The sequence below is a fragment of the Trachemys scripta genome, chromosome 11, assembly GCF_013100865.1.
Source record: "Trachemys scripta elegans isolate TJP31775 chromosome 11, CAS_Tse_1.0, whole genome shotgun sequence".
Lineage (NCBI taxonomy): Eukaryota > Metazoa > Chordata > Testudines > Emydidae > Trachemys > Trachemys scripta.
Genome location: NC_048308.1, coordinates 73,088,168 through 73,112,982, shown reverse-complemented (window position 1 = coordinate 73,112,982; position 24,815 = coordinate 73,088,168). Strand labels below are relative to the sequence as shown.

Sequence of the window (24,815 nt, the reverse complement as noted above, 5' to 3'; positions counted from 1 at the left end):
CCTGTAAATGTAAACAAACTTGTTTGTTTTAGCAATTGGCGGAACAAGAAGTAGGACTGAGTGAACTTATAGGTCCTAAAGTTTTACATTGTTTTGTTTTGGAGTTCAGTTCCGTAACAAAAAAACCCTATATTTCTAAGTTGGACTTTCACATTAAAGAGATTGCACTACAGTACTTGTATAAGGTGAACTGAAAAATACTATTTCTTTTGTTTATCTTTTTAACACTGCAAATATTTGTAATCAAATATAATATAAAGTGAGCACTGTACACTTTGTATTGTGTTGTAATTGAAATCAGTACATTTGAAAATGTTGAAAAAACATCCAAAAATATTTATAATTTTTAAAATCAGTATTCTATTATTCAACAGTGCAATTAAAACTGTAATTGTTATTAATTTTTAATTGAGTTTATTTTTTTTTGAGTTAATTGCTTGAGTTAACTAAGATTAATTGACAGCCCTATTGACAATTATTTTTTGAGAGGTGCATATAAACTATTTTGCTGAATCCATGTTCCTTTGGTAGAGTGAAACTACATTTACAATGGAAACAAGAAAAGGAGACCAATTCAGGGAATCAGAACGGTAGATAAAACAAATTTGTAAACTGTTATGAGGCTTTATGTGGACATATAGCTGATGAAGGATTCTTTTAAACACTAAAAATACATATGACAATTGTAATTGGAGGGATGTATACCTATCTCATAGAACTACAAGGGACCCTGAAAGGTTATTGAGTTCAGCCCCCTGCCTTCACTATCAAGACCATGTACTCATTTTGCCCCAGACCCCTAAGTGGCCCCCTCAAGGATTGAGCTCACAACACTGGATTTAGCAAGCCAATGCTTAAACCACTGAGCTATCACTTCCTCCCATTCAGAGCTCTGAAAAATATTGCCCTGAATCCTCGCTCCTTTGGTAGCTCAATACCAGATAGCAAAGAGCAGCCATGCCTAGGCATTGGGATGCACTGTGCCTTTAAGAAGGAAGCACTGGGAAGCCGGTGCTGACCATCCCTGAGAGGGAAAATGTCACACACCCCTGGTACCCCATGTTGTCAGACAGTGCAGATTGGTCACTTTTATCCTCTCTGCCCGCCCCCCATCCCGGGGTTTCCCCTCGCCGGCAGTGCCTGTGCCCCATTCTTACACCAGCTCCACACACCCCCCCCCGATTTCCCCCCGGCCCCTCTCCTGCCCCTGCTTCAAGCTGTTTCACCCTCCCGAGCATCCAGTTTGCCCCTGCACAGTCTCTGCCCATCCCCCCTCCGGGTTTGGGCCCTGGGGCCCCAGGCCAGCAAGACACGTGCCCAGCCCCGGGCAGGGGCCTCAGCAGATGTGACCGAGCAGCTGGAGGAGCCAGCCCAGCCCAGCGTGTCGGGCGCCTGCAGCAGCGCTAGGACCGGCAGGCCCCGGCCGGGGAGCGGAGCTGGGACAAGGGGACCGGGTGTGCAGAAGCACTTGCCTGCCCGGCCCCAGCCCTCGCCCCCGAGGTCTCCCCCTGCCGTACCCGGCTCGGGAGCTGATGCGGGTGGAGCCCGGGCTGCGCTGGTCCCGGGCAGAGAGAGCCCCGGTGCGGGGAGCGCTGCAGGCAACCGCGGGGTGGGGGCTGGTGCTGCGGGACACAGGAAGGGGCTGGAGCAGCGGAGCGGGCGGGGCTGGGAGGAGGGAGCGGGCGGGCAGCGCTGGGGAGAACAAAGGGCCGAGCAGGTCCCAGGCAGCCCTGGGCTGGGGGCTGGGACATTGCAGGGCGCTGCTGCCTCCCTCCGCTGGGAGCCAGGGCTGAGCAGCGGCTGCTCCCACGGGGCTGTGCCCCCGGGAGACCTTCGGTGCAGCCGCTTCTGCGCCCGGTCAGAGGGGGCTTCCTCTGTGGGGCTGGGACTAGCCCCCGGGCCCGGCTCTGCCGGCATCAACTCCGGGCCGGAGACCCAGGTAACTGAGGGGCCGGGGTCAGGGCTGGGCCAGGAGCCTGGGATCTGCTCCCGCGCTGTGACTGCGCCAGCCGGGGGCTGCCCCGGGACAAGTCAGGGGGCTGTGTTGGGAAAAGACACGGCGGGGCGGGTTTGCTCTGGGGTGGGGTGGGGTGGGGTGGGGGGAGGGAGAATTGTCAGGTGGGGGGGGGGGTGACAATATGGCGGGGAGGAAGGGAAAAGGAGGGTGGGGAGCAAAGAGACCATGTGACGTGCGGTAGATTTACCCATCTCTGCAGCCAGGACATTACAGGGAGAGGAGAAGAGCAGGTGCCCATACAGGAGGGGGAGGGGGAAATGAAATCCCCTCTGATTTTACTTCTTCCCTCTCCCAGACTGATAAAATCATCCCTGGCTCTGCCCCATTGCTCCAGAATTAGCAAATATGGATGTAAATCCCCTGTCGCTTTCCCTTCTTCTCTCTCCCATGATTGAGTTCCTCTGTTCTCTGCCACAGCTTTTGCCCCATTCTCTGCTCAGTGGAGAATTTACAATCTCCTCAGATTTGGGGGGGGTTTCCCGCCCATTTTATCTACAGCAATTTGTCCTTATTTAGGGGGGAAATTGTTGCCACGAGTCATTTGCCAAGTAGGAATGGGGTGGTGGGTGCAGTTTGGGAGAGCCATGAGGCACAGCTGCCTCTGGGGTGGGAGCCAGCAGCAGGGCAGGGAGGGGAGGCTGCCCAGCCCAGCTGCTTCCCATTCTCCCTCACCCCAGGCCCCTTCAGCCACTAGCTGCTAGTCCCATTGCCAGACCCCACTGCCCATCCCCTGTGGCCTTCTGGCTCCTCCACCCTCCCTGCTCCTGTTAAAGCAGCACTGCGCAGGGCTCCCTGCTGCCCCTGTGAATGTCAGGCAAGGGGAACCCATCACTTTGTGCTGTTTGTTGTACATTGCTGTATAATCCCCTAATGGGACACTCACCTCTGGAGGATCTCGGAGCAGCAGGGTGCAGCATCCCAGACCTTTTCTCCTCCTGGTGTTCCCTGCAGGCCGCCGGCCAGCTTGGTGGGAATTCCATCGTCGGGCCTCTGGCCAAAGTCCCAGAGTCTCAATGAACCCTTGCCAGGGTATTAGAGTCCAACAAAGAAGCAGTCTACTTCTCCTTGCTAGGGCCTTCAGCCCCAGCTCTGGGCCCTTCAAATTCAGTCCTTTGTTCAGGCTCCCAAAGGAGGCCTGTCCCCTTTTGGGGATTTACACCACTTTACCTGTTGCCAGGGGAACCCTGGCCCAACCATTATCCCAGGTTTCAACCCAAGGACCCTATACACAGCAGCCATGTATTGCTCGCTCCAATCCATCACTTCTATTTCCCTGGGCCTCTTCCTATGGGACCCTTCTTTCTGCTTCCCTATCACAGGGACACCATCCTCAGGTGGTTCTTTCTCACCACGCCAGGGAGAGTCCCCTTGCTTTACTTTTCTGGTCCCAGCCATGGACTGACTGACTTGCTGTGCCCCTGCAGCTCCTTTTATCTGAGCCTGCTGTTCTCTGAGTGGCTGCTTCTGTGAGGCATGTGTAGGCACTAGGCAGGCCCAGAGGACCCACCTTCGCCGCTTCCTGGAGCAGGATGTAGTAAGATCATGGGGGTCTCCTGTAGGGAGCTGCAGAGGCCAGATCCACCGACAGATCCCTTTAAACGTTCTTCCTCAGGTTCTTCTCACTCACCAGACCAGAGGCTTTAATCCTTTGGTCTCAGCCAGGGAGTCCCCTGCTGTGCCCCTGTAGCCGCTTTCTGCACCTGCTGGGCTCTGAGTGGCTGCTTCTCTGAGGCCTGTGTAGGCACTAGGCAGGCCCAGAGGACCCACTGCTTCCTGGGGTGGGGTGTAGTACGATCTTGGGTGTCTCCTGTAGCGAGCTGCAAATGCCAGATCCCCCCACAAATCCCTTCAAACATTCTCACTTTTCCCTCCAGTTCTTCAGTATCGACATGCAGTCTCAGATGTTGGTGTTCTCCTCTTATACACCTCTACCCCGATATAATGCTGTCCTCAGGAGACAAAAAATCTCACCGTGTTATAGGTGAGACTGCGTTATATTGAAGTTGCTTTGGCCCTCCCTGTTCCCTAATCACCCCCAGGACTCCACTCCCTACCCAACCCCTCTGCTCCCTGTCCCCTATCCAATCTCCCCACCCCCCACCTGACAGGCACTCACCAGCAGTGGCGGGAAGCGGAGCAGCCCGGCCCCAGCCCGCTCCGCTCCGCCACCTCCCAGCCGCAGCGCTCCGCTTCCCGCCGTCGGTGAGTGTGGAGAAGTTGAGGAAAGGACGCCCCCCATACTCACCTGCAGTGGGAAGTGGAGCGACGTGGCCCCAGCCTGTTCCACTTTCCTTGCCCCGGCCCCAGCCATGTCGCTGGGGGAGGGGGGGAGATGGGGAAAGGTCCCGCACTCACCTGCGGCGGGAAGCGGAGCGCCGCAGCTGGAAGCTGGCAGAGTGGAGCTGGCTGGGGCCGGGCTGCTCCGCTTCCCACCGCCGGTGAGTGCGGGGAGGTTGGGGAAAGGATGCCCCCCTACTTACCTGCGGCGGGAAGCAGAGAGCTGCGGCTGGTAGGTGGCAGAGTAGAGTGGGCTGGAGCCGGGCTGCTCCGCTTCCGCTGCTGCCAGTGAGTGCGGGGGGATCCTTTCCCCCAAGCCCCCTTCCCCGAGCGACATAGCTGGGGCCAGGGCGAGGGAAGCGGAGTGGGCTGCTCCTGGCCCCCCGCTAATCCCCAGGACCACTCTGGGACTGCGGGGCCCCCAAAAGTACCCCCCCCCAGCTTCTGCCTCCCAGATCCTGGCGGGGGGAGCCCCTGAGACTCTCTGCCCCTTATCCAACCCCTCGGCCCTGGCCCGGCCCGGCCCGACCCGGCACCCTTAACACGCTGCTCAGAACAGTGTGTCAGAGCTTCACCGCCTTGTATGTGAACCCGTGTTATATTGGGTCGCGTTATATCTGGGTAGAGGTGTATTAGGAAATGTTTAGTTTTTACCTCATTTTCTCCTCAGTTCTAAAATATTGACAGAAAATTCCTGAACATTTTTTCCCCATTTTCTCTCTCGTTATCTATGATTTATTATCCCCTGAGATTTTTCTCCATCTGATCATCTGATATTAAGATCAAATCTCAGACATTGTCCTTTTCTTAAATTTTTAAATATTGATGGATATAAAATCCTTGCACATTTTGCCCTTTCTCTCCCCAATTATCAAATATTGACATGAAATCCAGAGATTTTACCTCTTTACCTTGTATCAACTATTGATATAAAATCCCTCAGACTTTTCCACTTTCCTCCAATTTGTGACATTTTCCTCATATTTGCTCCCTTTTCTTTTTAGTTACTGAGAACACTGATGTCCCATTTCAGATTTTGCCATTTCCCATAGCGGACCCTCGCTAGAACGCGCGTCTATCTAGCGCAAATTCGCTTATAGCGAGGACCGCACATGGATCCCAAATTTATTTACCTTCATTGGAATCCACGGTAATGTGGTTCCTGCTGTACGCAGCACCGCGCATGGATCCAAAACCCCGCATTCTAGTGAGGGTCCAGTGTAATTATAAATGATTGATTTTAAAAAAATCCTTTTAGGCTTTGAGGTGTTCTCCATATTTTTCAGACCCTGCTCCTGTTTGGAGGGAACTTGTTGCCATGAGTCATTCTCCATAGTGGAGGTTGCAGAGGGGTTAAATTTCCCAGTGATCAACTTTCCCCCTCACATTTGAGAATCATTTGTTTTCCACCTTTATCTCCATTAAAATCCACAGGGTTGCTGATCAGAGTGACTTGCCCCATTTCAGATACATATCCCAGGCAGGGCCTCACACTATCTGGGCCTCACACAATCTGGTGTCTCCCAGACCCGAACTGACTTTTCCTTTCCCCTGATGGTGCGAGACATGGGGTTCATTCCCCTCAGGGGGCTGCTCTCTGTGTGGATGCGTCCCTGTTCCTCTGGGCATTGCCCAGAGCGGCTGAGACGCTCCATCCTCCTGTACTAACTCCTCACATTTCGATAGCTGCTTTCACCAGAAGGATCCCCAGAACCCGTGATGAACGGTCACCATGAGGGGTCTCTTCCTGCAATGCTGAGACCCAGCCACTTCTGGGCTGGAGATACCTTCATTAAAGCCTCCTCCGTGCCCAGTCCAGGCAGGTACTTCCTCCAGTGGCTGGAACTAGCCCCCCAAGGCAGCCCCAGGCTCTGCCAACCCCAACTGCTGAGCCGGAGACTCGAGGTGACTGAGAGAGACCCTGGGGATGGTCAGAAAAGTGACTGCACAAATGTCACCAGGAGCCTCGGATCTCACAGCCCCTGGGAATCTGCTATTTGTTGTTAATGCACCTGTGGGCGGGATCCGAGCTGCCTTAACAGCACTGAAGCCACTGATCTCCTGCCAGGATCTGCCCAGTGGCAAAACTGGGGATTGAGGAGGGGAAGAGACCGGCTTTGTGGGGTTCCCCTTTGTGTGTCTGGGGCATGGAGGTGCCAGGCAGGGAAGGGTGGGGGAAGGAAAGAGATGGAGGGGGGAGACACTGTGAGTTGGGAGCAGTCAGGAAATTGGGGTGTGGAGGGTGATAGCTTGAAATCCCCTCTGATTTTGCCACTTCCCTCTGAAAGATTTATAAAATCCTCTCCCAATTCTGTGGCATTTCTCTTTAATTATCAAATATGGATATAAAATCTGTCAATATTTCAATCTTTTCTCTCAAATTATTTATAATTTCTCCATTCAGCTTTTGTCCCATTTTTTCTCTGGTGTCAATTTAAAATCTCCTCAGATTTGGGGTGTTTCCTACCCCTTGTATCTGCAGTGCTTTGTCCTTGTTTGGTAGGGAATTATTGCCCTGAGCCATTCCCCAGCTTGCCCATTCTCTACTGGAAATAGGGCATGGAAGGGGCACATGAAGGGGAGGGAGAAGCAAATCTCCCACATGGAGACTGCCCAGCCCCAGGTTACCTAGTCCCAGCTGCTGCCCCACACCATGACCCAACCCTGCTCTCCCCACCCCCACTGCCAGTCATCCCCTGCTGCTACCCCCTCCCACTGCCAGGGAACCTCCCAGTTCCATCCCCCTTTCTTTCCCTTCTTCAAGTTGCCTTGTCTGGGTGTGGAAATGGCAGGAGGGGCGGGGAACCGTTGTTTTGTTTGTTTATTCAACATCCGTATTCACTGACAACTTCATTAATGAAGCGCTAAGGGTGCCCAGTGCTGTCTTGAGCCCTTCCAGCATGTCGAGTTCTTCAATACTCAAACCTCTCAAAAGTAGGAAATCCAGAGTGAAGGTCCGTGCCAGTGCAACCTTAACTCTGCCCCCTTGGAGTTGGCAATAACCACTGGGCGTTATCCACAAGCACTCCAACTGCATTCACTGGGCTACGTGAAGCTGTAGTGAATGGCAGAGGCATTAGTTGGAGCAGTTGGGTAGAGGTGTGATTGTGAGGTGAGGAAATCTGGGGATTAATTTGAGGATTGGCGCAGAGCTGTGGTTGTGACATGAGGAGCTGTGGGTCTGAGTTTCCCATGGCCTGATCAAGGGGAAGAGGTGCATATGTACCTTGAGCATCCAGTCTGTATCATTTGCACACTGAGTTGTGTAGTTTGTGTCAGCACAGGGGTCTCCCTGCCATGGGGACTGTCAGGAGTGAGGTGGGATAGGAGAGCTGTCTGTGTGTTTAATGATGGATAAGTGAAAGAGTGTTGGAGGAAAATCCAGTGACTGTTCCTGTAAGCTGCGCTGTTGGGTGGCTGCCCAGGAGTGATTCAAGTGCAGTTGATTAGCAGAGCCACGCACATGCAGCTGGCAGCGTGTGTTCAGGTGCCCCTCGCCCCCACTGCTTTGCAGCCACATTGCTCCTGCAGCTGCTACTGGGACCATCCTGCTGGCTATGCAGAGCGGGGGGTGGAGAGGGAATTGATGTCATGGGGGCCCCCCTCCCCCAGCCCCAGTACTCCATCTCTGCAAAGCAGGGTAGAAGAACAGAACTTGCAGCAGCTCTAAGGTCTAAACAAGTCTTCGGGTGTGTGAGTGCCTTAAGAAACAGCGCATGGTCTCTCAGAGACTTCCCCAGTAGCCAGCACACTGTGTGTGTGTGTGTGTCTCTCTCTCTCTCTCTCTCTCAAACACACACACATGAGTCTACCCCTGCCTATGTACCCCATCTCCGCAGAGTGGGGCAGGGGGCACATGGTTCAGGAGGAGGAGAGCTTTCAGTGAGTGCGTTAAAGAGACAGCAGTCTCTCAGAAACTTCCCCAGCAGCCAGCACAAATAAAGTATCTGTGTGTGTGTCACACACACACACACACACACACACACATACAGTCTCTGTGTGTGTCACACATCTCCCAATACTATTGTTGTTGTTGGTACTTCTTGGTACTTCCTGCAATACATATACATTCTCTGTAATTTTATTCTTTCAAAGTTCGGTTATTTTAGTTTTTTGACTGGTCTGTGCATTTCATAATTTTTATTTCTCTCTTACACTTAAATTTAATTTGTTGAGTAGTGAGTACTAAAATGCCTAACTTGTCCTGGCTGGAGTAATTATCCCTATTGGTAACTTTTAAAAAATATATACTATATCAAGGTTTTTGTTTCTGCTGGTGGCGCACATTACCTTGGTGCACATAACAAAATTTATTCCACACGTCGGTGGAAAAAATTAAACAGAACATTGCCTGAGACTAATGGAGATGGGGCTGCTCAGTGTAACAAGTGTGGGATTGTTTCTGGGGAGCAGGCTTTGTGTCTGAGTGTAGAAGAGCTGTAGGTAGGTCCTGTTCAGTGCAGCTCACCTAAAACCAGATTCTGTCTCAGCAAAGGGGAGGTGTTTGTGCTGCAGCTGTTGTGAGCCCTATTACCTGAGTGGTATGTGGCATTCGTGCTGCGGAGTGGAGCTAATGCTGCTAGTGTTGCGGCTCTTAGAGCTCCAATGTTGGGTACAGTAGCAGAAAGGGCAGCGTGTGGGTTCAGCAGATCTCGATGTTGTTCGTAAGGGTGTTGCCAGCACAGAGTGCCCGAGGACCGCAACAGCGGGGTTCGTTGCCCAGTGTGCTTCGCGCCAATAAACACACCAGGGTGGAGAAACAAACAAAGTTTATTTGGGATCCCAAAGCGGTGCAAGGAGACTGGCACGTCTGAAATCAAGCACACCAACAGAAACAGTTTTTCTTCTTTTATACATTTTGCAGTTAAGCCTCACCCCCGCCCTCCTCCCTTCCCCCCCCTCTACCCCTCCCTTCCCTGGTAACATTTACTAAGCAAATAACGATTACATTTAAGCAGTTAAGACATTCTTGGCAGCTATAAGCCTAGCTTGTTAGTAACTTCTTTAAACCGTTATCTTGTCCTTTTTCCCTTCAGCCAGAAACTTGCAGGCCTCATTATTACCGCTTGATACCAGTGTGAGCAGGGGGTTGCACACAGATAACTGGTTGCTTACATATTCCAATTGCACCTGGTTTTTGAGGTTGATTAGAGTTTAAACATGGAAGAAGTTTGGTTCATATAAGCCTAGTGCAGGAAGGCTTCATTGACACTTTGTGGCCTTCCACCCTCCCAAGTTACCTAGGGTGAGGCCTAGTGACGTCAACAAGGGCCACAGGCTCAGTTCAGTGGCGAACGCGCTTGGCCAGGTTTACTGTTGACAGAGCACAGCACTACAGGATACTTCTACATGGAACTAAGGAAAACCTACATTTCATATATTAGTTAGGGGACAGGATTAGAAGCAGAGTTATCATTTCTGTTGCTTAGCAACCATATCTGCAAAAAAGTTAAGAGTCTCTTCAGCTGTTGCATTCCTGAAGCGTTAGAATAGTTACTTTACTGGACTTATTTAAGTAAAGTTACCACCTTAAGTATTTTAGTGATGTTTTTAGTTGCTCTGTTTCTTCCTGCGACAGGGGTTTCTGTAATAACTCTAATTTTGAAAACAAAGAGGGCAGAAGCAAGGAGAGAGCAGGTGGAGCGCAATATAGGAAGGGAGGGAGACATGAGCCAAGAGAGGTTAATTAACTGTGTGTGGTCATTTTAAAGTACAGACAGCAGCAGTGAGCTTGGCAAACTGAGAGAGGATATAAAGGAAAACTTAACCAGTATATGAAAATATTTGAGCAAAAAGGTTCTATAATTAGCTCTGTGTGGGGAGTGGGGCTCCGTGGGTTAAAGCAGAGGGCTGGAAACCTGTATCCCTGGTTTTGTTCCTGGTTCTGGGAGGAGAGTGGGGGTTGCTACCTGCTTCCACAAAACTTGAATTTGTTCTCCCAGTGCCTGTTGTTTTGTCTGCATGCCAAATGGATTGCTGGGGTTACCTGCTGCAGTTAGCCATTTCTGGGGAACTCCATGCATATTTTAAAGATTTTTAGCCTGTGTTTACCAGCCTAAATTTTTTCCTTTTGCTGGCTGCGTTTTTTCTGACGATGCATTATTTCCTGGTGTTGGCCCACGTTATCTAGGTGTTTTACTTTGAAATCCTTTTTTAGCCACTCTCCTGTGATCAAAAGCAGCCCGTGTTGCCTAATGTGCTCTGTGACCTATTTCATTTCCTCCTCCATTTGCTTTACCAATCTAGAGAAAGTATTGTTTGCTACTTCTCCCTCCTGTGTGCTTACTTCTCTCATTCTGACAAGGCACCAGTCTGGGTTTCGGTTTCACTGGAACATAGCTCTCATCATGCGGTGGTGGTTGCAGTGTGATGGCCCCTACGCATGGGCTGCTTAGTGGCTCTTGGTTTGGGTCATTCTACATATCCCCATTCCATCCCAGGTTCCATCCCTTAATTTTGCTCGGGCCACCCGTCTCCATTTCTGTTCCCACCCATCAGGCACTATCTAAGGGGCAAAAGAAAATGCAGGCCTGTTATTTACCAGGCTGCACGTGGCAATAGACTATATCGGTAAGGGATGCAAGGAGAGTATGGGTCATGATGCAAACTGCAGACACACACACACACACAACTAAAATTAATCAATTTAAAGTTTTATTGGGGATAATTACAAGGGGTAAGGGAGCAGCATTTGATTAGCTAATAGAGTTAATGAAACTTAAAACACACAATGACTAAAATATCTACTAACAACATTTATAAACAAAGATGCAGCATTTAGTAATAACTGATACTTACAAATACAAACCAACGCATAACGACCGGCAAATGTAGAAACTCTGTTTGAAACACGTGAGCTGAGAGAGAGGCTTCGAGGTGATCAGGCTCGTAACGAACCAAGGGTGAGAGGATTTACGAATTAGGGCAAAAATTTGGTCCCACATTTTAACAAAAGCTGAGGGAGAGGCTTGCTCAATTAAAATATCTAAACAAAATTGAGAATCGATACTTAAAACAACTTGCTTGTTGGCAGAGTGGGCATTAGCAACATGCTGGGCAGCTAAAAGAACGCCCTACACTTCGCATTCTTGTGCGGAGCAGGAGGGGGGCAGTAACTGCACATTAAAGTAATTACATATGGAACAAAGAACTCCCGCCCTAGGAGATGGTGAGGTGCCCCCATCAGACACAACCCAGGGATCATATTTTGCTTCAATGCATAATGGTTGGTGAGATGGGGGGGCTAAGATGTTATCGCTGGGAGTTAGGGTCCATGCCTGCCAAGCTACCTCAACCTGGAAACATAAAAGCTGCCAGGTGCGAGTAGTGCCATGAAACTCGGGTGGAGGGGTACTTGTAAGCCACGGGATTAAATGAACACGTGGTCCAGACAAGGTACCTGGGATAGGGACTTGGGACCAGTGACGAGCACTGGACGCAGCCAGTAGCATTTTTCCCACCAGACCATAGTTATACTGGGGTCCAGAGAGGCGATGGGCCCAATTGTAAATGGCATTACCATGTTGCAATACAGTGAACCCTACATGGTGTTTTGTGATAAACAAATTAATGTTGAGGGGTTCTTGGGAATTAAAACGGGCGAGGGGGGGGGGGTTAGAGGCGAACCAGACAGCTAGCTTCTCTAAGCTTTTTTGTGCTGATGCATTCCACACTTCTCGGGAGCGTTTAGAAGAGAGAGAGCTTTGTAGGATTTCTAGGTTAGAAATTAATTGCACCGGAATATATTGGCGGTGATAATTAAGGAGACCTAGTAGCTGCTGAAGCTCTCGTTTATTTTTTGGAGGGGATTCTGTCCAAGGGTCTAATACGCTGGCTGGGGCTTGTGTCTGAGTGGTGGGAGTGAAATGGAGTCCCAAGAATGAGAATTGCTGGCTGGCCTGCAGGTGGCTCTTTGTTTTGTTAATTTGCCACCCATCTGCTTCTAATGCATCTATTATCATTTGGGTGGTACTTTGAACTGCTTGTGAATTGGGCCCACAAATGACAATGTCATCTACATAGGCTAACACGGACACGTCCTGTAATGTGATATTGAGATGGGACGATGCAAGTGCAGGTGAATTACAGAACCCCTGTGGGCAGACTTTCCATTTATATTGGACGCCTTTAAAAGCAAAATTTAAGATTTCTTGTGTGTCCTGGAGTGGGTATTTGGTAAAACATATCTTTTAAATCAAGAGTACATACCCACTGATTACTTGCATTGCTTAGTTGCCACTGTATTTCTGGAATGGTGACAGAGCTGGAAAATGCGATAGGCTTTACATGGCTGTTAGCTTGTCTATAATCAATGACAAGGCGATATTTAGAGGGATCGCCAGGCTTGGGAATACCCCAACCCGCGGACAGAAAGGTGGATGCAGTAACCCTTTCTATCTTTTTCTCTTCTAGAAGCTGAGTGAGGCCTTGAACAAACATAAAGGAGCCAGTAGGACAGTGGGGAACGTTGGGCTCAATAATGCTAACTTGAGCTCCAGTGTCTAATAAAAAGGAGGTGGGGGTGTCACCGTTAACTAACAGGGTGGCGTATGGGCATTCATCGGTGGGATCTTTAATTTGGGCCGAGCAGCATCCGGCCCCTATCTGTTTTTTGACCTAACATAGTCCTCCCAATTTTTCCAGCCTAGATGTTCGGCTATATTTTGCTGCTCTTGGTCTGACATTTTACACAGGGCTTCTTTGGGGATTCCTTTGTTAAGAAGGAAGTCAAATCGTGCCCGTTCAGCTTTAGTTCGCTCAGGATATTTTGGGGGATTAAACTGACTCTTTGGAGGGTCTTTTGGTGGTGAATCAACTGGGAGGACAACAGGCGGGGGCGACAGTGACAACTTAATTTTACTAACTACTTCAAATAACGTTAAGATGGATCTGCGAACAGCCGCATGCAAGTGTAGCATGGCACCGGTGTCAGCTCCAGGGGCAGCTTCTAATGCTAAATCAACTGCCTCTGCTGAGACAGGAATTTGGGTGGGATCAGTAACATGTATAAAGGGTGTGGCCACCAATTGCTGTTGAACAGTTAAATTAAGTGGGTTTTGTAGTGGATCCCACAGGGCTATGGAAGCTCCTGCGATTGCCCATATTAAATCGTGTGGAGTAACTAAGGCTCCCGGGGGGATATACAATCCTTTAAAACTGCCTTGCATTGCTAAAACGGCAGCTGCCGGGGAGGTAAGTGGCCAAGTGCGATTATTTAATAAAGCATGACCCGGGAAGCCTCGTGCCCTTTTGGCTAAGATGCCAGCCTCCTCACGGTCCACCAATTCTGCTCCGTGTTCTAAGGCTAGCCGCCCGACCCAAACCATTGGTGCCTCATCGGCTTTTCGTTGCGTTTCCTTTAAAAACTCTTTAAGTTCGGCCTTAGTACGTGTTCGCAGTTCAGTAACCTGCGTGGTGTTGCCTGTTTGTGCATCTATTTTAGTTTTAGTTATTGCAATAGGCAAAGCTTCTGCTACAGTTTCAGATTCAGTGAATTCTGGGGCTGTTGGCAGAGCTGGATACAGAGGAGTTTTAGGAGCTTCATATGGGGGTGGCAAAATTTTCTGAGAGGGACTTGGGGAGGGGGAGGTAGTGATGGGCTCTACCTTTTCTGTCTTCTCATTATCATCTTTAGGAGAGCTTGGGGCTGCCTGTTTAGCTGCAAACATTGTGCCCCCGTGGAGGACAGAGCACGAGACAGATCAAGGGCCTTGCATATCATGCTAAACAGGACGGTGGAAACATCCTCAGATTTATATTCATCGGGTCGCAATTTTTTGGTTTTCTTAATTAAATCTAATTCTTTTATCATCTGGCATAATAATTTGTGTGCCGGATTAGCAGGTATTACCCGAGGTGGGGAAATCAATTTGGAAACGGTACCTCCGGATTTTCTAACAATGCGGCTATACTCTCTCCAAAGCTGAGAGGGATCTGCAGCACCAAGGTTCTCCACAGTCTCCATGCACTGAGGCTGTAGGGAACAATCGGCTGGCTGACAACTAAAGCTCAGGTGGCACCGGAGGAGGCATCCCGTATCTGCCAGGGTTAATGGTACAGTATAGCCTTTTAGAGTTTTACCCGAGCCAAGGGAACAGATCCATTCTATTTTTGGATCAGTCGAATTATGGCTAGTAAAAAGGTGAAATTGCAAATGTTGGAACTGTTCAGTTTCATCATCTGCGCGGTCTGCAGCGTGCCACGGGCATGGCCCAACTCCCTTGCATCCTGTTCGTGACACCATGTGGATTGCCACGGGCACGCAGGGGCGAAAGAAAATGCAGGCCTGTTATTTACCAGGCTGCACGTGGCAATAGACTATATTGGTAAGGGATGCAAGGAGAGTATGGGTCACGATGCAAACTGCAGACACACACACACACAACTAAAATTAATCAATTTAAAGTTTTATTGGGGATAATTACAAGGGGTAAGGGAGCAGCGTTTGATTAGCTAATAGAGTTAATGAAACTTAAAACACACAATAACTAAAATATCTACTAACAATATTTATAAACAAAGATGCAGCATTTAGTAATAACTGATACTTACAAATACAAACCAACGCATAACGACTGGCAAACGTAGAAACACGTGAGCTGAGAGAGAGGCTTCGAGGTGATCAGGCTCGGTTACGGGTGTACACAGGATACACAGGATTCGTTTTTCTTTCTCCTCTCCCTGCCTGCACATGGCAGGCAGGCCCATAAGGTACCAACTATGACATCACAGAAGTGTAATAGGGGACGGGGCCCAAAACCTGTTTGTGTTCGTTTCTGATTGGCACAAGCAAAGTTTACACCAAGTAGGGGAGCAGGTGCCTCAAAGTCTGGCTTCGCCCCCAAAAGGTGAGGAAATGCATATTGTTTTAGAATGCATGGAAGAGGCCAGGGCAATACCGGTATGGGCAAGTTTTACAGGATGCAGACAGGAACTCATCTCAACAGGTTTGGGTCATTCTACATATCCCCATTCCATCCGAGGTTCCATCCCTTAATTTTGCTCGGGCCACCCGTCTCCATTTCTGTTCCCACCCATCAGGCACTATCTAAGTACCCGGAACCTGTTGTTGCTCACCAAGATGGATAGTAGGGGCCGGCAATTCTCTTTTTTGCAGATTCTCTACAGCTGTTTCCAATTTTCTATTCTGTTTCTCTGCTTGCTGTGACATATCATATGTCTGGATTGCTTGCTGCCCTGCCAGCAGAGCTGGTGCTTTCACGGGCTCTGTTGCTTCTGTTGCTTCTTTTATCTCTTTTTTTGTTTCTGTTACTTGCCCTGCCAATTTTGTTGTTCGTTGTCTTAGCCATCTAACAGCCATGGCCAGAGTTTGCAATATTCTACGTTTCTTACTATTCTTCTTCTTCAAGGCTACAGTCTCTGACATTGTCTTACAAATTTCAATCTGTGTTTCCCCACTTTCTTTTTTGACCTCATATGGACCGCCTCTATTTGTTACCAGGTGTATCCAAACCTTATCAGACTCTGGGGGAATCTGTAGCTGGGGGATGGGAGGATTTGCTAGCTTGGAGCTTTCTGCCATCTTAGGTTGTGAACCCTAGAGCGGGCAGCTCACCACTTACCAAATCAGCAGTTGGGTCACTAGTGTTGTTAGTGCTGCGGAGTGGTGCTGGCACTGCAGAGTTGTCAGTGCTGCTAGTGCTGCCATTCTTGGCGCTCCAGGGTTCTCTGCACTATCAGGGAATGCAGGTTGCTGATTCTGCAGATATCAGTGCTCTTCATTAAGAGAGGCCACAGGGTTAGCTCAGTGGCAATGGCTGTCAGCCAGGTTTATTGTTATCAAAACACAGTACCAGTGCCCCATAGGAGCTACAGGCACACTAACACAGGTATGTCCCCAACAAGGTACCAGTTCAATCACCATAACATGACACTGTCCCCTAGACCAGTACAAAGATGCCTCTCCTATGACTTCTCCTTTTGTACATGGATACAAACAAGTTACGTATTGTGCTCCAGATGCTATTAGTTAGCACCCTAATCCTTGTACCTGCTGGTTCAAACAAAACATCTTTATGCATTATTATGTCATCCCCTCCTTATCTTAGGAGGGGTTGGTGCATTCCTGTACCATGTCCTGGGAATTTGTTTACATAGTTAGATGAGAACTTTGGGTGTTCTTGTACCATCTTCTGAGATCAGGATTGTGCTTACGAGGTGTTAGCTAATACCTAGTGTGTTGCTATTCTGCCAAGGCCAGGTCTGTTCTGATCCACAGCCTTTGGTCCATACTGTTAGTTATGCCTAGGTTTCCAGCTGGGCATTTGTCCTGTTTGCTCTTGTCAACTAATCACTAGTTGGCAAGAGTAAATGGGACAAATGCCCCGTTTTGCCAAAAAGGGGCTTGGGGAGGGTGAGTGGCTGGGCTTGGGCCAGCCCTGCATGGAGGAGGAGGGGGGCTTGGGCAAGTGGCTTGGGACAGCTCAGCGCAGGGTGAGGTAGAGACTCAGGCCACTTCTGTGCGGGGGAGGAAGGAGGGTGGAAGGGACTCGAGCCAGCTCAGTGCAGGGAGGGGAGGGAGAGGGAGCTCGGGCTGGCTCCATGCAGGAGGACGGGGGAGAAGAGAGTGGGGGCTCAGGCCAGCTCCATGTAGAAGGGCAAGGGAAAAGGGAGCAGGGGATCAGGCCAGCTCCGTGCAGGGGTTGCAGGTGAAAATTAGACGGGGCTCAGGCCAGCTCCCTGCAGGGGGAAAGGGGGGAGGGAGAGGGGGCTTGGGGCAGGTCTATGCACGGGAAAGTGGGCTTGGGGCAGCTCCATGCAGCAGGGTGGATGGGAAGGGAGAGGGGTCTCGGGCCAGCTCTGTGCAGCAGGGAGGGAAAGGGAAAGGGGGTTTGGGCCAGCTCAGTCCAGGGGACCGAGGGAGAAAGGGCTCGGGCTGGCTCTATGCGGGGGGGGGGCGAGGAGAAGGGGCTTGGGTTGGCTTCGTGCAGGGGGGCGGGGGAAAGGGAGAGGGGGCTCGGGCTGGCTCTGTGCAGCGGGGCATGGGAGAAAATGAGAGGGGGCCCGGGTCGGCTCCACGCAGGGGGGTGGAGTCAGGGCCGGTGTAACCACTAGGTGAACTAGGCGGCCGCCTAGGGTGCAAAGATTTGGGGGCGCCAAAAAATGGTGCCCAAAAATTTTTTTTACACTACAGTAGAGTCGCATCTTATGTGGGAGTTAGGTTCTAAGGTCAGTGCATAAGAGGAAAATCGCATATAGTGAAAATTACCATAAAGTACACACAGTATAGACTGTATATACTAGAACAGGGGTTCTCAACCTACGGCACGCGTTCCAAAGGTTGCATGCAAGCCAATTTTTTTTTTTTAATGGCAGGCTGCGGGTCCCGGCTGCTGCTGAGCCCGCTGCTGGCCTGGGGTTCCGTTCACTCAGCCAGCAGCAGGCTGAGTGGGGCCGGCAGCGGGCTGAGCGGGCCAGCTGCCGGCTCCTGCCTGCTGAGGTCCCAGCTGCCAGCCCCGCTCAGCCCGCTGTCAGCTGGGGTCTCAGCCAGCAGCTCCACTCAGCCTCCTCCCGGCCTGGGTGAACGGTCTGTGGTTCTGTTCATTCAGGGTTCCGTCCGCCAGCCTGGGGTTCCGTTCACCCAGGCCGGCAGCAGGCTGAGCAGAGCCGGCGGCTGGGACACTGGCTGGCAGCGGGCTGAGCCCGCTGCCGGTTTGGGGTTCCGTCCGCCAGCTCCTGCCAGCCAGGGTCTCGGCCGCTGGCCCACTCAGCCCCCTGCCAGCCCCGCTCAGCCTGCTGCCGGGTTAGTGAACAGAACCCTAGGCCAGCAGCAGGCTCAGCGGTGGCCGGGACCCGCAGCCTGCCATTTAAAAAAAATCGGCTTGCGTGCTACCTTTGGCACACGTGCATAGGTTGAGGACCCCTGTTCTAATGTATACTGTACTGTATGGTAATTTTCACTATATGTGATTTTCCTCTTACGCACTGACCTTTGAACCTAACCCCCGCGATGCTCCGGGGGGCAGGTGCGCAAGGTGGAAGTTTTGCCTAGGGTGCAAAATATCCTTGCACCGGCCCTGGGTGGAGGGGAAGAGAGAGGGGGCTCAGGCTAGCTCAGTGCAGGGAAGCGGCGAGGAGAAGGGACAGGAGGCTTGGGCTGGCTCCATGCAGGGGGCAGAAGGGATGGGGCTTGAGCCAGCTCTGTGTGGGGGGGAAAGGGAGAGAGTTCGCCTCAGCTCCATGCAGGGGGGGAGAAGGGACAGGGGGCTTGTGCCAGCTGCGTGCAGGGGGATGGGGGGAAAGGGAGGGAGCTCCGGCCAGCTTGGGTTGGGGGGAGAAGGGAGAGGGGGCTTGGGCCGGCTCCGTGCAGGTGGGCGGGGAGGGGAAAGAGGGGGCTCAGGCTGGCTCTGTGCAGGGAGGTAAGGGAGAAGGAGCTCAGGCTGGCTCCAAGCCAGGTGGGAAGGGAAATGAGGCTCAGGCCAGCTCCGTGCAGGGGAGCAGAGGGGGAAAGGGAGATGGGGCTTGGGCTGGCTCTATGCAAGGGAGAAGGGATAGGGGCTTCGGGCCAGCTCCAAACAGGGGCGCGGATGTCACGGAGTCACCAGGCAATGCTCTGGAACTACTCCGTATGAAGGCAGTCAGGACTCTGACTGAGCATACTGTCTCCAGGGCAAGACACTTACACAGCTCAACCTTCCTGGGTCTGATCTTGAAGCATTCAACATCCCCTTTTCACACTGCGCGCTTCCCACAGCGAGTCCGCACAGGCTCCTCCTGCACCCCAACTCCACAGTCAGATGTTACTCTCAGCCAGCCGGTAAAACGGAAGGTTTATTAGATGACAGGAACACAGTCTAAAACAGAGCTTGTAGGTACAGAAAACAGGACCCCTCAGTGAGGTCCAACTTGGGGTTGGGGAGCCCAGACCCAGGTTCTGGGCTTCTCCCCATCTCCCTAGCCAGTTGCACACTGACACTCCCTCCAGCCCCTCTTCTGGCCTTTGCCTCTTTTCTGGGCAAGGAGGCCACCTGATCTCTTTGTTCTCCAACACTTGCAGTTGACACCTTGCAGGGGAGGGGCCCAGGCTATCAGTTGCCAGGAGACAGGGTGTCCGCGATTCTCTGTGCAGACCATCACATTGGCCCTCTAGGACTCTGCAACAATCACACACCCTTATCCTACCACCTAGATTCTTAAAAAATGCATAGGGGAAACCGAGGCACCCACACAGTATTCAGAGAAAACATTCCCACTTTGTCACAGCGGATGAGAAGGGAGAGGGGGTTTGGGCCAGCTCCATGCAATGGGACAGGGGGTTCGGGTTGTCTCCATGCGGGGGTGGGGGCGAAGAGGGGGAGAGGGCCTGCTTTGTGCGGGGGAGAAGGGAGAGGGGACTCATGCCGGCTCCATGCAGGGGGAAGGGAGATGGGGATTGGGCCAGCTCCGTGCAGGGGGGTGCAGGTGAAAGTTAGACGGGGTTCGGGCCAGCTCCATGCAGGGGGACGGGGGAGAGAGAGAGGGGGCTTTGGGCAGGTCTGTGCACGGGAAAGGGGGCATGGGGCAGCTCCATGCAGCAAGGAGGGAAAGGGAAAGGGGGTTCGGGCCAGTTCAGTCCAAGGGGCAGAGGAGAAGGGTCTTGGGCCAGCTCCATGCAGGGGGGAGGAAAGGTGAGAGGGGGTTCATGCCAGCTCCGTGCAGTGGGGGGAAGGGAGAGGAGGCTTGGGCCAGCTTCGTACAGGAGAGCTGAGGGAGAGGGGGTTTGGGGCAGCTCCATGCAGGGGAGTGGAGGGGAAGGGAGAGGGGGCTCAGGCCAGCTCCGTGCATGGGCCAGGGGGGAAAGGGAGAGGGGACTCGGGCCAGCTCTGTGCAAAGGGGTAAGGGAGAGGGGGCTCAGGCCAGCTCTGAGAAGGGGGTGCGGGAATAGACAGAGAGTTTGGGCCCGCTTTGTGCGGGGGTGGGGAGGAAGGGAGAGGGGGTTCAGGCCATCTCCTTGCAGGGAGGCAGTGGGGGAAGGGAAAGGGGGTTCAGGCCAGCTCAGTGCATGGGGGGATGGAGAGGGGGCTCGGGCTGGCTCAGGGTGGGGGGGGAGAAGGGAGAGGGGATTCAGGCCAGCTCCATGCTGGGGGGCGAGGAGAAGGGGGGGGAATTGGGCTGGCTCCGTGCAGTGGGGTGGGGGGGGAGAAGGGACAGGGAGGTTGGGCTGGGAAGAAAGAGGGCTTGGGCCGGCTTTGCGCAGGGGAGCGGGGGGGAGGGGAAGAGGAGGTTTGGGGTGCAGGAGGGGGCTCCGGGCCGGGACCGAGGGGGTTGAAGTGCGGGAGGGGCTCCGGGCTCGATGGGGGGGCATGGTGCAGACTCCAGGAGGGAGTTTGGTTGTGGGAGGGGGCTCCGTGCTGGAGCTGGGGGTTGGGGTGCGGGGGCGGTGAGTGCTCTGGCTGGGGGTGCAGGCTCTGGTGTGGGGCCAGGGATGAGGGGTTTGGGGTGCAGGAGGGGGCTCCGGGTTGGAGCCGAGAGGTTTGGAGTGTGAGACAAGGCTCTGGGCTGGGGCAGGGGATTGGAATGTGAGAGTGGGTGTGGGCTCCAGCACAGAGTTTGGGTGCAGGAGGGGGTTTGGAGTTTGGGCTCCGGATAGTGCTTACCTCAGGCAGCTCCTGGGAAGTGGCGACATATCCCTCTGACTCCTAGGTGCAGGGACTGCCAGGATGCTCTGCCTGCTGCCCTCGCCCACAGGTGCCACCCCTGCAGCTCCCATTTCCATGGTTCCTGGCCAATGGGAGCTGCGGAGCCGGCACTTGGGGCAGGAGCAGCACGCAGAGCCCCTGTAGCTGCCCCTGCGTGTAGGAGCCGGAGGGACATGTCGCCCCTTCCCAGTGTCCACGCGGAGCTAGGGCAGGCAGGGAGCCTTTCAGCCCCACTGAGCCGCCAACCAGACATTTAACAGCCCGGTCAGGGGAAAACTGGACACCTGGTAACCCTAAGCATGTTCCAGGGGCACTCCCAAGAGAGACCATACATAGGCTGGGGCATCAAACACCCTTGTATATCTGTGATAGCTGCCCACGGGAACAGTGACAGGGGAATCCTCCTAAGCATTTCCTTTGATTCTGCTCTTCTCTAGCATTTGGTTCAGAGACTCTGTTACTGGGAGCTTTAACCATGTCCCAGAAGGTAATAAAGTCATGAAGGATATGACTGCACTGCAATAAAACGCCAGCAGCAGGCCCCTGTCAGCTGACTTGGACTCCTGGGACTCAGGTGTTGTTATGGGGTTGGATTAACATGGGAGCCAATAAGGTCAGGGAAGTGGTGTCCTTAGCTGCTGTCACCAGAGGGCTCTGGCTGTTGCCAAGGGAGGGGAGGCTGCTCGCTCTGTCTCTCTTTACTCAAGGTATCAGGGTTGAGTTTCTTGGATGCGATGGTGTTGCCTCCCCTGTGATCTGGGAGCCCAGGATGAGCCGCTGCTGCTCCTCAGCAGGGTCTGTGTTGTGGAGAGACCTTCATTAAAGCCTCCTGCGTTCCCAGTCCAGGCAGCTACTTCCTCCAGTGGCTGGAACTAGCCCCCCAAGGCAGCCCCAGGCTCTGCCAACCCAACTGCTGGTGACTGAGAGAGACCCTGGGGATGGTCAGAAAAGTGACTCTGCACAAATGTCACCAGGCGCCTCGGATCTCACAGCCCCTGGGAATCTGCTACTTTTATTAATGCACCTGTGGGCGGGATCCGAGCTGCCTTAACAGCAGTGAAGCCACTGATCTCCTGCCAGGATCTGCCCAGTGGCAAAACTGGGGCTTGAGGAGGGGAAGAGACTGGCCGGCTCCGTTCAAGGGGGATGAGAGAGAAGGAAGAAGGGGCTCAGACCGGCTCCAAGCAGGGGGGGATGGGAGAAGGGGCTCAGGCCAGCTCCGTGCGGGGAGGAAAGGGAGAGGGGGATCGGGCCGGCTCTGAGCGAGAGGGAAGGGAAAATAGTGCCACTATTCAGTTCAATTGCCTTATCCACGTACAGTAACTCCTCACTTAAAGTCATCCAGGTTAACGTTGTTTTGTTGTTACGCTGCTGATCAATTAGGGAATGTGCTCGTTTAAAGTTGTGTAATGCTCCCTTCTAATGTCATTTGGCAGCTGCCTGCTTTGTCTACTGCTTGCGGAAGAGCAGCCTCTTGGAGCTAGCTGGTGGGGGCTTGGAACCAGGGTGGACCCGCAGCCCCCCTATCAGCTCCCTGGTCCCCTAAGTTCCCTGTGCAGCAGCTGCCTGCAGTTCAGCTGTGTCCCTCCCCCCACTGCCATGTGCTGCTCCTGCCCTCTGCCTTGGAGCTGCTCCCCGAGATTCCTGCTTGCTGTGCTGGGGGGGGAGGAAGGAAGAGGGGGGCTAATGTCAGGGTGTCCCCCTCCCCCCGCTCCTGTACCCTGCTTACCCCATCTTCCATAGAGCAGGGGGGACACACCAGGGCTGCGGGTCTCAGCAAGCTGATCTAACTAACAAGGCAGTGTAGGTAAGGGAAATGCGCATATCTCCCTCCTGCTGCCTTGCAGAGTGAGAGAGTTAACCCTTGAGGGCTCAGCCAATTGCTAGTTCATCATTTAGCAGTAAGGGAAATATCCCACCTTCTGACTCCTCCACCTCAACCAAGCTTCACAATCATCATCACTGTGTACCAGTATTAAATTGTTTAAAACTTATACTCTGTGTGTGTGTATGTGTGTGTGTGTGTGTGTGTGTGTGTGTGTGTGTGTGTATATATATATAGATAGACATAAAAATCTTTTATATATATGTCTATAAATTTTTTCCCTAGAACCTAACCCCCTCATTTACATTAATTCTTATGGGGAAATTGGATTAGCTTAACTTCATTTCGCTTAAAGTCACATTTTTCAGGAACATAACTACAACATTAAGTGAGGAGTTACTGTATACTCATGCCTGTGAGTTACCTTCCCTTCAGTCTATTAATCATCTCCTGCTACGCAGGACTGTGACCCTCAGCAATGTACAGGACATAGCAGATGGCTTTGCAGCTGTGGGGTTCCCGAACTGCAGTGGAACAGTAGACACACACAACCCTATTATGGCCATAGAGCACCTTGCCAAGGAGTACACCAACAGAAAGGGCTAGTGTTCCATGGTTATGCAAGTGCTGGTGTATCACTGGGACAACACTTCACTGACATCCATGTTGGCTGGTCAGGGAACGTGCATGATGCGTACCTCTTTACAACACAGGACTGTTCAGAAAGCTACAAGCAGGGACTTTCTTTCCCAACCAGCAGATTACTGTGGACAATACTGAAATGCCAACGGTGGGGTCCAGCTTAACCCTTACTCCCCTAGCTCAGGAAGCCATACACTGGCTATCTCGAGAGCACCAAGGAGAGATTCAGCTCCAGGTGCAGCAGGGCAGAATGACAGGTGAATGTGCTTTTGGTAGATTTTGATTGAAAGGGCCCTGGTCTTGTTTACTCGCCAGATTGGATCTCAGTGTGAAAAATATCCCAATGGTTATAGCTGTCTGTTGTGTCCTGCGTGATATCTGTGAAGCAAAGGGGAGAACTTGCTGCAGGGGTAGAGGATGGAGGTCTGCTGAGTTCGAACAGCCAGACACAAGGGCTATCAGACGAGCTCAGTGAGGAGCTACGGCCTAGGGAGACTTTGAAAGAGCACTTCCACAGCGAGCCACAGGAATGTGCCATGGTGCCCTGTGCTCAGCCCGGCACTGCCGTTTGGGGGCCTGTCAGGAACTGTGTGGTGCTTGCTGCACATCTGTGCATATATCACTGCCAGTGCAGCTAATAACCTTGGGGTGCTTGCTGCTGGCGTCCTGAAGTTGCTTGGGCCTGTATGCCACTAGCCTGTTTGAGGCAATGATGCCTGCTGAAGTTATCGCCAAATGGCATGGGGAAGTGTCCTACCATGGAGGAAGAAATAAGGCCGCCATCCCTAGAAACCTTCAGGAGAGGATTGCAGGGCTCCTCCGTGAAAGTGGCACTGCTGCTGGTCCCGGTCGTAGCCCTTCTCCTGCATCCCCCCAGCAATCTGCTTGTAGATGTCCATGTTTCTATGGCTGGTTCAGAGCTGTGCTTGCACAGCCGCTTCTCCCCACAGGCCCAGGAGATCCAATGTCTCCTGTCTACTCCAGGCAGGAGCATGTCTGGAGCATATGGCTGGCACATGCAGCTGGGTAGTAGCACACTGCAGTGGAGAGTTGCTAGGTGTGCTCACCGAGCTGGACAACCAGGAAAGGCATTTCAAAAATTTGCAGGGGTTTAAAGGGATGCTGGGGCTTCCGGTCTACATGACCCCTGGGCAATGGAGTTCACAACTGTGACCATCACGGTCAGTGTTGGGCATTGTGGGACAGTGGCTGGTGGACTGTTATGGTTCACATAGGTATCACTGTCCACATTCATGTTGCATTGTCCTATGTATATTGACCATGGCTCAATGCTGCTCGGGAAGGTGATGTTACCGTGTTGGCACTTATATCACTGGGAGACAACTTTAAGTGTAGACATGTGCACAAGTAGGTCGATGCAAGGTGGCTTATGTTGACCTAACTTTATAGTATAGAC

The 24,815-nt window shown here is 52.2% G+C and overlaps 1 protein-coding gene across 3 annotated transcripts in view; it reads left to right on the top strand.

Annotated features, from left to right (window-relative positions):
- The first annotated feature begins 1,667 nt into the window (after positions 1-1,667).
- Positions 1,668-24,815, top strand: part of LOC117885286 (zinc finger protein 271-like) — a 42,861-nt gene continuing 19,713 nt past the window's right edge. For all 3 annotated transcript variants that reach the window (XM_034786573.1, XM_034786571.1, XM_034786574.1), the window contains exon 1: positions 1,668-1,939. The gene's annotated coding sequence lies outside the window, so the exon portion shown is untranslated. The remainder of the gene's footprint in view (positions 1,940-24,815) is intronic.